Consider the following 12,134-nt stretch of genomic DNA (forward strand, 5'->3'; position numbering starts at 1 on the left):
GAAGGTGTGTTTTAGGCAGTTACGCTGAGGTGGCAAATGGTGAGAAAATTATGTCACTACTTATTTATCAATTTACGATCGTATGATAGAGGATTTTCTTAATTGGCACATTAGTGATCAAATTAGCAATCCTTTATCATGTTATAAGTCATTTTATTCACAGCAACAATTTATGGGAGGGTCTATTTTCAGCATTTTCCGTCACTCAAATAGGATGGAATTAACGGAAGTCTTTTATTACACTAAGTGGATAAGTTTTAGGGTTTTATTGCACTTTTAAAAAAAAATTAGGAATCGATTGTGAATTCGCAACAAGTTTTAGAACTTTTGGAGTACTTTTCCCCAAATTGTCTTAGTGATTGCACTAAAGTCGGATAAATTATAGGATTTGATTGCACTTTCTTAAAGTTTTAAGACTCGATTGTACTTCTGCAATAAATTTAGGACATTTAGTTCTTAAAGAGAATTTCTACTGTCTCGAAAGTGTTTTTAGGGAACCTTTGCCGCATTCAAAGCGGACAGTTGGACAAAAAGGGAAAAAATGTGATCCATTGGATTTGTTTTGCAAAATTAATTTTCTATCGCAAGTTACCAAAAGTATAGACTCAAAGAAGATCGAACTTACATTTGATTAAGAAAAGTTACGATAAGCTAGGAAAATTACTAACACACCAGTTGCAAAAATTTACGAAGTGAATAAGAATATCACGATTAATACTACGAACCATAGAATCCACAGAACTTACAGTCACCAAAGGGAAATTACACCCTCTAAAAAAAAATAATAACACGTGAAAACTCCAATTACGCTTGTCAAGCATACTTGTTATTAAGGTCGTCATTCTTGAATTTTCAGTATGTTAAATTTAGTCATTGTAATTTCTGGATTTCCCTCGATGTAGTCTTTCCGTCACAAAAAAAAAAAAAAAAAACTATAGGCATTTCTGAAGGTGGAGACGTGCTCAAGCACTATAAACAAAACAAGACACAAGTTATATTTCTCTAAATAAAGAAAGAGGAGAAGTGCTCAAATACTAGTGTTCATAATTGTGCAAGAAAAGCTTCCAATGCAGCGTTATAGAAAAATCACGTTATTTTGTTGCCTTCGATGCCTTGGCGAAGAATACCGTAGCCCCAGGCACCAAAGGCCTTTGAAAAAAAAATTCAGTTAATGTAAAGGCGATGGAGCAAAGCAATAAACATTCGGCAGCAAATGCTCAATTAATTACTTCATTCGTATCCAAAGCCAAACTCATTGTTTGAATTCATGTTGTATATTTATATATAAAAGAAAGAAATCGATTTCTTTCCTTTATACAAAACCCTCTTTTCCCTCTTTCTCCTCGGTCCACAAGGAAAAAATGCAAGGGTTGTGCCAAAAGCGATATCTTGTCGCTTAGCCCACTTTTATTATTTTTCTTTTATTTTGCAGCGTTCGGAGATTTTGCATTTGTACTATTTTAAAAGTGACGAATTCTCTTTTCCCCGTCAACTTTTAGATTTTCAATACAATGTTATCATGTAAGGTTCGAAATAGATTGACTTAACTTATGACTTTGTCCAAAGCACATAATATTAGCATATCGCTTTCTCCTCATACATGGCCCCAAGCACACGGAAGTACCCAAACTCCAATTGAACAAATGACAAATCATGAAAAGATACATGGCCCCAAGCATACGGAAGACAAATAACGATATCCCTTTTGAAACTTTATAATCTCTGTCTGAACAAAAAAAAAAAAAAGATTAGAATCTCTAAACTTTGATGTTTAGCACGTGATGTATAGCATGAAATCTCTCCAACTTCCAAAAACGGAAAAAGACACAGAGTTTATCGGACATATTAAGTCAAATAGAGCAAAAAGTGAAATGGAGGAAAACCAATGTCATGGGCATGCCTCACCCTCTTCTAAGGCATAAAATGGGGTGGCTTGACGCCCCAGAAACAACTCCCCATCCTCAACTCGTCATCTACAGTCATGTGCTCCTTCGGAAGGAAATTGGCTCTGTGCAGTAATCTGCCATGTACTTGATGATCACGATCATGATTAGACCCAAGCTCCGGGTAGATCGGCCCATCATGAGCATGAGCATGATGGGGATTGGGGTCATGTCATTCATGCATGGCTCGTTGTTGCTGTTGTATCCCTCATGAGATCCCTGGCCGGTACGATGATTCGTTATTGGGTAATAACTGGAACTCGAAGTCACGTCCATTCCTGTGGTGTTCGACCACAAAGCCGGTCCTAGACGATGCCCCATTTCCTGGTTGAAGATGCCTCGATCGTTCCATGGATTGGCGTGATGAGCGACGTTCATCCCAGCGGTTGTGTATGAAGGCTCCTTGCTTGCCATCATCATGTTGGTGCGGGTGCTGTTGTGATCTTGATGATTATGATCATGGTTAGACACAAGCTCATTGTTGCTGTTATATCCCTCATGTGATCTCCAGCCGGCATGATCATTTGTTATGGGGTAATAAATTGAGCTTGGAGGCACGTCCATTCCTGTGGCGTTCGACAATGAAGCCAATCCTGAATGATGATGCCCCATGTCTTGGTTGAAGATGCCTTGATCGTTCCATGGATCGGTGTGATGAACGACGTTCATCCCCGCACTCATGTACCAAGGTTCCTTGCTTGCCATCATCAGGTTGGGGTTGCTGTTGTGATCATATCCCTCGGGTACATGGCTTGTGCCTCTTGTCACTTTACCCGGCGAACAACTCAAAGGCCTTATGAGTTGTTCGCCTGGCAAGTGTCCCATGAATTGTCCATTGAAGATTGTCCCGTTTCTCGGCAACGATGGAGGTGGTGCGTAACCATAATCTGGTTTTTGAAGACACAGAGAACTTTCTTTCTTTGGGTTTGCTTTGATTAAATATATACATTAAAAAAAAAGCATGCGGAAAATAAAGACCATATCTATCATCTACAATTGTTATGTACCTGAGACTTGTGAAGCGAGTGAATTTTCAAGAGACGGCATTTGATGATTCACGTATCGTCTCTTGTATTGTTGAATCAAAACCATCAGGTCATCATTGGGCGAGCTTGTAGGAACCCTTGAATGGTTAGGAGGAAGCTGATGATGAAGATGATTGTGCAGTTGAATCAGTTCAGAGTTGATTAATGGTGCAGCTGGTTGCGTTGAATCAGTGATATAATCCACAAAGAATGGACTTTGGGAACTTGGGAATGGCCTTCTCATCAACTCCCTCAAACGAGAATCCAAGAGGAAAAGTGGCTTCATGTTTCTCCCTAGTGTGCCTTTAGGAAACTCAAGATGGTGCCTCCTTATAAGGGGAAAAAAAAATACATCAGAAGGGTTGTATTGTCCAACCCTTTTCTATGTCGGAACATGTATTTAGTAAAAGATGGTGATCAAGAGGTTACACAATTTTGATTAGGACAATATTATGTACCTGTAAGTGCAAGCTTGACCATGAGTGAAATCGGAACTCAGCTTCCAAGAGGTATGCTTTTTGGGGCGTATTTCGGTCTCGCAGTAGAAATGAGGCAGCTTGTATAACTAAAAGTAAGTTTAATATGTTAGCACACCTTATAGAGAGTGTATGTATATATCAAGTAACCGCTAAAACAGTAAAGCTAATGTTGTTGTTTTGTGTGAGCTAGAGCGGTGCACATTCATAGTAGATGATTTGAACATGAAGTTTCTTACATGGCAATATAAAGCTTATGATAAGAAGTTGACACGGTAGCGATTTTATACTTTTCTCACACAGCTATAGGAACATGGAAAGGGAAAAAAATATTACTAAATGAACTATCCTTGAATCCACAATCATGGAGGAGAAATTTGGCACAAACATAATATAAGGTTAAGGGTCACACCTCAATTTCTAGAATTTCCACATGGCCACCATATTCAACTCTCATTGCCGAAATATCCCGCCAGCTTATTTCAATCTTCTTCTTTAGACCATTTTCAAGTATCTCCCAGTTTAGCTGTTTCTTCTTGTAGTACCACTTTGCTATTAGATGATCTGCGTATCGAGTTTTTACCTGCACATATTTTTCCACACGAAAACCACTGGACAATTCCACAAGACGAAATTTGATTTGATGACCGAAAGAAATTTCTACACGTACATGCTCACACATATGCATATAAGGTACAAGATACCTCGTATCTACCAATCCTGAGGACGCCAAAAGGTTCGCTTGTGGCCTTGAACTTCCGCAACCCGAGTGCTTTGCATGTTTGACGATCGACCTGTCCCTCACGAAGCATGGCTTCAGCTTTCTTGAGCATATAAATCGACTTCTCCGGTTTCAAGTTGAGCGCCGTCAAAGACTCGAGAGTTCCGTTGGAATCTCCCTTAACAAGTCGCAGATCGCGTCACCGGAAAACAACGATTAGAAAAAAAAAAAAAAAAAACAGTCTTCCAGTGATCAAGTGCCCAGTGCACGTATGTATTCCATTGACGCTCATGCATGCATAGGCACTGCAACTTTTTATTTCTTTCACTTGCAGTTTAACAAAATTTTCAGAGCCCTAACAGGATGCGAAGAATGTAACTAGCTAGCAACAAGACTGACTCTTCAAGACCTAATTCAATATTTTCCAAATACATCTTCTTGAAAATCTAATTAAAAAACCCTCGAACATTCGAAACCTGATACTTTTGCCTTCTTTCTACGGTCCTCTCCCTATAATGAGAGGAATTAATAAAACTATAAGCCAAAATGAAAAACACGAGAGAGAGAGAGAGAGAGAGAACCTGTGCGAGTGTTGTCGCAACTGTTGTTTGAGTGCTCTGCTGATCGCAGACTAGTGCATTGTTACCTTGCGCCCCGGAAACACCCGAATGATCATCACCATCATTCGAAGGTTCGGCCATCGGAAAATCCTCCTTTGAAAGGAGCTGCTCAAGTGACGGAACCTCTTTATCACTCCACAAGTCCAAAAAGTCTTCTTCCCCTCCGTCACTCGTCATGTTTTCTTTCTCTTCAATGGCCAAAAATAAAATCTCAAGAAGAACAGGAAATTTAGTAGCTGCAAACACCCACCCCCCAAACCCTAGCAGAGAGAGCCAAAGAAAAAGCCCCAAAAGCACATGAATCTTTAGTGTGTTGAAGGAGCCATAGAGAAAGAGAGAGAGAGAGAGAGAGAGAGGAAGTTTTTTGAATTCGAATGCCATTGGGTTTTGTAAAGAGTCCTAGTGCTGGATGGATTCTAAACCAGATTTATCCTGTTGAAAATTTCTATATTAGTCTTTTGCCCTAATTTCATATAAATAATAGTAATATTAAGAATAAGAATAACAATTCAGTCCCTTATTTCTCCATTATTTTTAATAATCTTTTTAATAACGTGCTAATTTTGATTTTTCCTTCCTTTAGGAGATTGAGGTGAAACAAGAATTGTTTTTGTCGATTTTAAAGGGAATTGAAAGGAGTTGGAAATAGTGCTTTGCATTCACTCAAGAGCTTGTCAAACGAAGAGATGAACGAGGCATGCAGAATTATTGTAGGACGAAGGAACGTGAATGTGGCGAGAGCAACAAAAAAAAACATATTTGGGGGATATATATATTCTCCAATAAAAGTTTAGGGATGACATTGAGAAAAGTATGAAAGTAATTTTTAATTTGTTGCTGGCTTTCACCGGTTATATTTCTAGAGATAACACTAATTTGATTTCTATGCTTTCAATTATTTGAATATTTAAATATTAAGCAATTCATTCATTTAATAGTTTAAATTTTTAGAACAAGTGGAAGTAGTTCCACAAAAGTTTTCACTAGGTAAAAAAGGAGATTCTAAGTTCAAATCTCTATGAGCATTTTTTGCGGGCAAAGATCGGCTCAAAATACCCTCATAGCATGTAACGTTGCACGTCGAATGCATTTGGTCTTTTACTTTTATCAAAAACGAGAAACATTCCAATTTTTCGACCAAAAAAATAGCACATAAAAATCATCTGCTAAAAAAACAAAATAGAATATTTAGGAAAAGACTAAATGATTCTTTTTTTTTTTTGTTGGGGTAGGGGGTTGAAAAAACACTAACCACCGAGAGCAGAGGATGGCTCAGCTTGTTCCGACGAACCTCTTCCAAAATCGCCGTAAACCCTACAACTCCTCGGGATAGACTCCAGCAACTGATGACCCGGCGAGGACGAGCTCTCCTCCTCGCGCCTCCTCTTTTACGCGACCCAAGTAACAGAACCCGAGTCCTCCCAGCTGGACGGACCGGGTGATATAACAAAAGGATATTAAGTCGCGAAAGGTAACGAGGCCGAAGCAGGAGCAAAAGCTTCCCAGTACCTGCCGCTCCCACCATGCCCCGCCGACACCATCGCCGTCATCTCATAAATCTGCAGCTCCACCCTTGCTGATGCATCGCCGCGGCTGGGTCGAATGCTAGCTGCTGCTGCTGCTGCTGTGGTTGCGCCGCTCGCTGGGGTGCCAGCATCAAGGGCGTCTCACAGGCGTAATCGGCCAATTTGCCTCGGTCGTCATCAGCGAAACATGTCTGCCCGCGAGGTCCCCGGACTCCCCTGGTTCGCCATCTTCAGTAGCATGCACATGAAAAAGGGCGAGAAAAAAAGGAAAGAAAGATAAACAAGTCGGACAAAGATGAGAAGGGAAAAAACAGAGAAGAGAGTAAAAAGCATGTGAATACCACCGGAAGGTTTTTCGGCTAAATACGAGGGACGCTTTCCGGGATCTTTGATGATGACTAGGTTTTTATCGTCGATAGAGAATTCAAACTTGGACAGCCGCCATTGATATAGTAGGACCGCCACCTTCCTTCGGGTAACCCCTTCTCTATCTTTGTTCGCGCTTTGCTATGTGGAATTATTTGAATAATCACATATTTCCGTAAAATGTGAAATAATTTTTCGTTCCCTCATTTTTTTAAGCGATACAAGTGATCATCTATCAAACACACCAGATATATTTGGCTCCATAACCTAAAGTTGATCGAGAACTTGTTTCACACCATGCACATGGGTAGTAAGACAGCCACAGACAGGATTTTGACAAAGTCTAGAATCATCCTTCATTCCTCGAACGCGCACGCGGGCGAAGGTTGAAAGCTGATAATCGTAGACCAAAGGGGAATATACAAGACTGGACATAAGCTGAATAATTCAACAAAATGACTTCACTTACTACTCGTACGATACATGAGGTTTTAAATTGGCAGAGCTTGTAAGTACCAGAAAATTGCAAATTTAGAGAAATTACCTGTGGAACGAGCCCGCCAGTGACCGGCGCTACACGCATTCGAATGTCAAGCCTCAATCTTCCCAGCACAAAAGACAGCACCTCATCCATTACGATATGGAAAATTCAAAAATTTGGCTGGATGAACTCAATTGGCAAATTAAACGTGAAAATGTTTAAGACTTTTTGCACAATTTTCCTGTTGCAATTGGAGCGATCGATTTGTTTTTGCTTTAAAAAAAGCTTTTAGATAATCTTTAGTCGTTTATGATATCGAAAATTGAGAAATATAGATCCTTAAGAAGCATGAAATGCCTCTACCAAGTAAATAAGATGGAAAGTAATTCTCCAATCAAGAATGTACTCGTAAGCTCTCCTGCTTAGATTTCTTAGCCGGATAAAAATAGAGGAAAGATCAGGTAGAACGTAAAGCTTTCACCATCAACATTGTGATGAGCTTCGACTACTTCTAGATTAACAACAACAAAAAAACAGATAATTAGTAGGATACGTTACAAAAAATTATTCAAACTTTCGGCAACAACTTTGTCAACGCAGATTGTAATCGATCAATTAAAAGGATGTCTAGAGAAAGTTCCCTCCAAATATTACCATACTATGAGAAGACAGGCAGGTAAAACTTTAGTCAATAAAGTGCGTGATATAGAATCTTATAAGAAGGATGATGATTTTCTATATCATAATGAATTGGTCCTCAAAAGGTAATGTACTCGTGTATTGTCCCATTGCTATGATTACTACACTAAAGCAAGCGCGACTAGCGAGCGTGTGCTATGGACATGGAGTTTGCAAGTGCTTGTCTATTTATATTTTCTTCTACCGGTGAGGGCAAGTTTTGAAAAAAGTGGGGAGTTGACTTTAAGGGAAAACTTTGATTAAGGCCCCAAAGTACCCTCATTTTTTCAAATAAGGATCTAAAGTGGACCTTATTTCAAATAAGGACATGAAATGCTTTAATTGTTTCAAATAAGGGCTTGGCTGAAGGGCATTCTTTACTTTTTTGAGTATTTTTCCTTTTTTTTTTGTTTTTCTTTTCATTTTTTTTCCATTTCAAATAAGGGCCTGGGTTGGTGAGGCCGGGCGAAGGCTACCCTCGCCCTCGCCCGGGCTAGCGAGGGTAGCTCGACGCCGGCCTAGGAAAGGCAATCCTTGTAGGCCTCCGGCGATGGCACGGAAAAGGGGAGGGAGGGGAGGGAGATAAAAGAAAACGAAAAGGAAAAAATAAAAAAATGAAAAGAAATGGAAAAAAGGAAAAGCAAAGGATGAAAATGCCCTTCGGGTAGACCTTTTGAAACAATTTGAGCACTTCAAACTTTTATTTGAGAAAATAAGGACACTTCGAGCCCTTAATTGGAATTTTCCTGACTTTAATGTTGGCTTCAATATAACGTGGCTTTAATGTAACAGGTTTTAAAATTTAGATTTGGAAAACATGATTTGCATGCATTTGTCCTTTGTTCACATGTTAGAGTCGAATGGTATGGCCCATCATGCCACATGGCGCATTGCCCGTGGGATACCACGCGACCCTCCGACGATATCTTTTCGGAACTTGAAACAGTTGGGCCATATTCCACCATATTATTTACTAAACTACTTAACAAGTGGAAGATTTTTCAGACTAAGTACACTTAACGAAGGGTCTCTAAACTCCAACATAAACAGATTACTTCAAAATCAGGCTCTAGGTAGAATATTTGTGTGCGCATAGTGCATGTGAAACTACTTCATCTCATTCATTAGATGTGTGGACTCCGAGTAAGATACACATGATCTAACGACTGAGATGGAGTGGGCTCATATACTGTGGGCCAATATTCTGCTACTATACATGTATCGGCAAAAGCATGGGTTCAATTAGGTAGGTGATTTTGATTTAATTTCGGACCGGTGGACCTAAAGGTTTTGCCACTCGTTCATGCGTCGGCTCGATTGGTGTCTTCCTCGGATTGTGACCCGAGAACATGTCGGCTCGATTAGCCGGTCCGCCTATGGCAATGCCCGTAATTAGATGGTGCATTTCAGGGTCAATGTTGAGAAGATTGGTGGTCTAAATTTATCTTTTTTCTTAATGCTTCTTATGGGGTTTTTTGGGGTATTTGAAAATAGAGACGAAGCGTGGTGGGCATATGCATTGATGTCCCCAATTTGAACGAAAGACAGGTGGATGAAAGATGGGATCACCGGTTGCTGTTCGCAAACAGTGAATTTCTTCATGTCTTAGATTCGTATTTGAAATCTATTAAAAAACTCATGATCTTAAATCTTATTAGAATACGATCTTACTCGTTTGCCTTCGCCATTCCAATTCTTAAAGAACTTACACTCGTATTTTGATGGTTGTTCGTTAGAGGATATAGTGAGTCTCAGCAACCCTAAAAGGGTTACAAATTCTCAGCTTTATCAACTCCAAAATAGACCGATTGCTGAAAGAAATTGGGCAATCAGCAGAGCTGAGGTTGTTAGACTTAAACCTTTTTATACGGTTTTAGGTAAATGAACTAGGTGCCCTAGCAAGCTTGATCAAATTGGAGAAGTTGTATGTTGAGAATACTTTTGATTAACTTAATGCCCCGGAGCAAACTCCACAAACTAATATATGTCTAATTGAGTTGAATAACCTCAAAACTCTTTGCACTCTACTTGTATCCATTCACGATCCTGGTGTCTTGCCAGAGGATTTAAGCCTACCGAAATTAATCAAGGATAAAATTTGAATAGGTAGTACGTGGCGCTGGTCAAGCGAGTACAAAAAATCGAGGGCATTGAATTAATGTGCAATATTCTTCAAAAATAATTTATACAAACTACTTTGGCTGAAACAAACAATCTTTATTTGGACGTTCAGCAAGAATTTACGAATGATCCCCAAATTTTTTCCAAAATTGAAGCATCTTAATGTTGAGAATAGTCCCTCCGTCCGTTACATTCTCCGATGGCCTTCCCGCACTGCTTTTGAGAAGTTGGAGTCGTTACTTCTTGAGGATCTCATCAACTGCCTAAGGATCTTATCCAAGTCCTTCAGTATATTGAAAGTACTACGAGTCAAACGATGTTACAAGATGAAAATTTTGTTTCCTCTTTCATTAATAAGAGAATTTCCACGGCTAGAAGAGATCGTAGTTGTTTAATACGTGAGATTGTAGAAGCTGATGATTGTGACAAAGTTGAGTTGCGTAGTGTATATCTATTGGAATTGTGTGACTTACTAGATACAAATAACTTTTTAACCATCAGGAGTGCCCCTTCAAGTAGTAGTTTATCAGACAACCAGGTTGGCACTCAAGCTGTATTTTCCAATGGGCAACAGGTAACTTTCTATCGAAAGAATATAGTGTGATGTAAGTTATAATGCATATTTATATTGTTACTTTTAGTTCATTCTCTTCCAATTTACCTTATCGGTTCTTGCCTTCTTTGTAATTAGATAAAGCAATTCCGTTCCTCTTCGTCTTGTAGAAATCCTCTGATTGTTTGAAATCTATATAAATTTAGTTTGTCATAGGTTCTGAGTTATTTTCAAATTACATTCTGCTATTATACCGGTAATTAATAGGGTTCATGGAGCAAAATTGAAACGAATTTGGGCAGTAAAGTATTCAATGATAAAGTAACTCCACAAATTCGTGAAATGGATTCCACTAAATATAGTTATCTGAAACTTTGTTGTTACCTAAAAAATAGGGCTAAGCACGCCAACATGTGATTTTTCAAGGGTAAAATTGTAAGTACCACAAAAGAAAGACGAAACGACTTTCTCAATGTATATCAATTATAAAATTACAGGCACTATACGTGCACTATGATGAGACCTTTGGTATGATCTTGAAACGCTTGGACCTAAATCAGAAAAATGAACTCCTTATGAGTGAATAAAAAGGTTCGATACAAAATATGGCCATTCGTAATCTGCAAAATACAGTTATTCGGCAAGTCCATTTGTGGGGATAGTGCTTGCTGATGTTGCCAATCTTCAGTGGTGGGTTGGCGACTAAGTGTTTGATCAACACGTTGTTTTTCTTGATTGAGTTGAGAAGGAGTGTATGCTCGAAAAGAAAGTTTTGTACATTCTCTTGGCATTGAAGGACAGTGCCGAAGTGTTCGCCTAGTTGCGTCTTGGTCTTTTTAGCCTGGGTTTTGCTCATAAGTCATGGAGTGAAGCGATCGAGACACGCGACCAAAATTTTGAACCGGGTCACGAGGGCGTTCACTTCTCTTCTTATTGGAGCTGCCTTGTGTTTGATCGTAACTATGATTACGTCTTTAGGTTCCACATGATAAGGACCCTTTCACGTCTTGTGGACATTGTTGACAAGTTCGGTAGCTCAGGAATTAGAGTGATAATATGATTATGTTTGGTTCAGCTTTCACAAGGGGTTTTGGAAAAATGCAACGAGTTTAGCTTAAAGAGCTTTGTGAAAATATGAAGACTGTTTGGTAGATTACTCTTTGAGAAATACCGTTGGGTAGAAATACATCTGAAAAGTCCATTTGCCTGAATAAATGCACAATATAATATCTAATTAAATAGAAGTTAATCGAAGTAGCAATGTCCTAGACACATTTTATATATATTCTACACTTGTTAATAGATTATAATTTCATTTATGTTATCACTAGTGAACTAATAAAATTAAAATAAACCTAACGGGCTAAGAAGACAGTATTAGAGTTAATAGATTAATGTGAAAGTTAAACTTGTCCAAAATGAAACCTGAAGTAAAATGAAAATGAAAATTGCAAGACAAGGATGCCTTCACAAACGGGACAATATGGAAATATGTGCATATCCAAATTACCATTTTTCCCTTTGTCAAAAACATATGCTTTGTTCTCATTAGTTGCGGTTGCTTTATTACATATTGTTTTGACTTCTCCACTTTCTAACCTATTTCTGGTTCTGTTAGATAGAT

At 38.8% G+C, this 12,134-nt stretch overlaps 1 long non-coding RNA gene across 1 annotated transcript; it reads right to left on the bottom strand.

Moving 5' to 3' along the window:
* Nucleotides 1–3,252: 3,252 nt before the first annotated feature.
* Nucleotides 3,253–3,991, bottom strand: LOC125314986. The gene is made up of 3 exons (XR_007198340.1): nucleotides 3,857–3,991; nucleotides 3,427–3,533; nucleotides 3,253–3,297 (listed from the first exon to the last, which is right to left on the bottom strand). It is a non-coding gene; the product is annotated as an uncharacterized LOC125314986 (long non-coding RNA).
* Between the last annotated feature and the right edge of the window lie 8,143 nt (nucleotides 3,992–12,134).

Source organism: Rhodamnia argentea, chromosome 5 (assembly GCF_020921035.1).
Source record: "Rhodamnia argentea isolate NSW1041297 chromosome 5, ASM2092103v1, whole genome shotgun sequence".
Classification (NCBI taxonomy): Eukaryota; Viridiplantae; Streptophyta; class Magnoliopsida; order Myrtales; family Myrtaceae; genus Rhodamnia; species Rhodamnia argentea.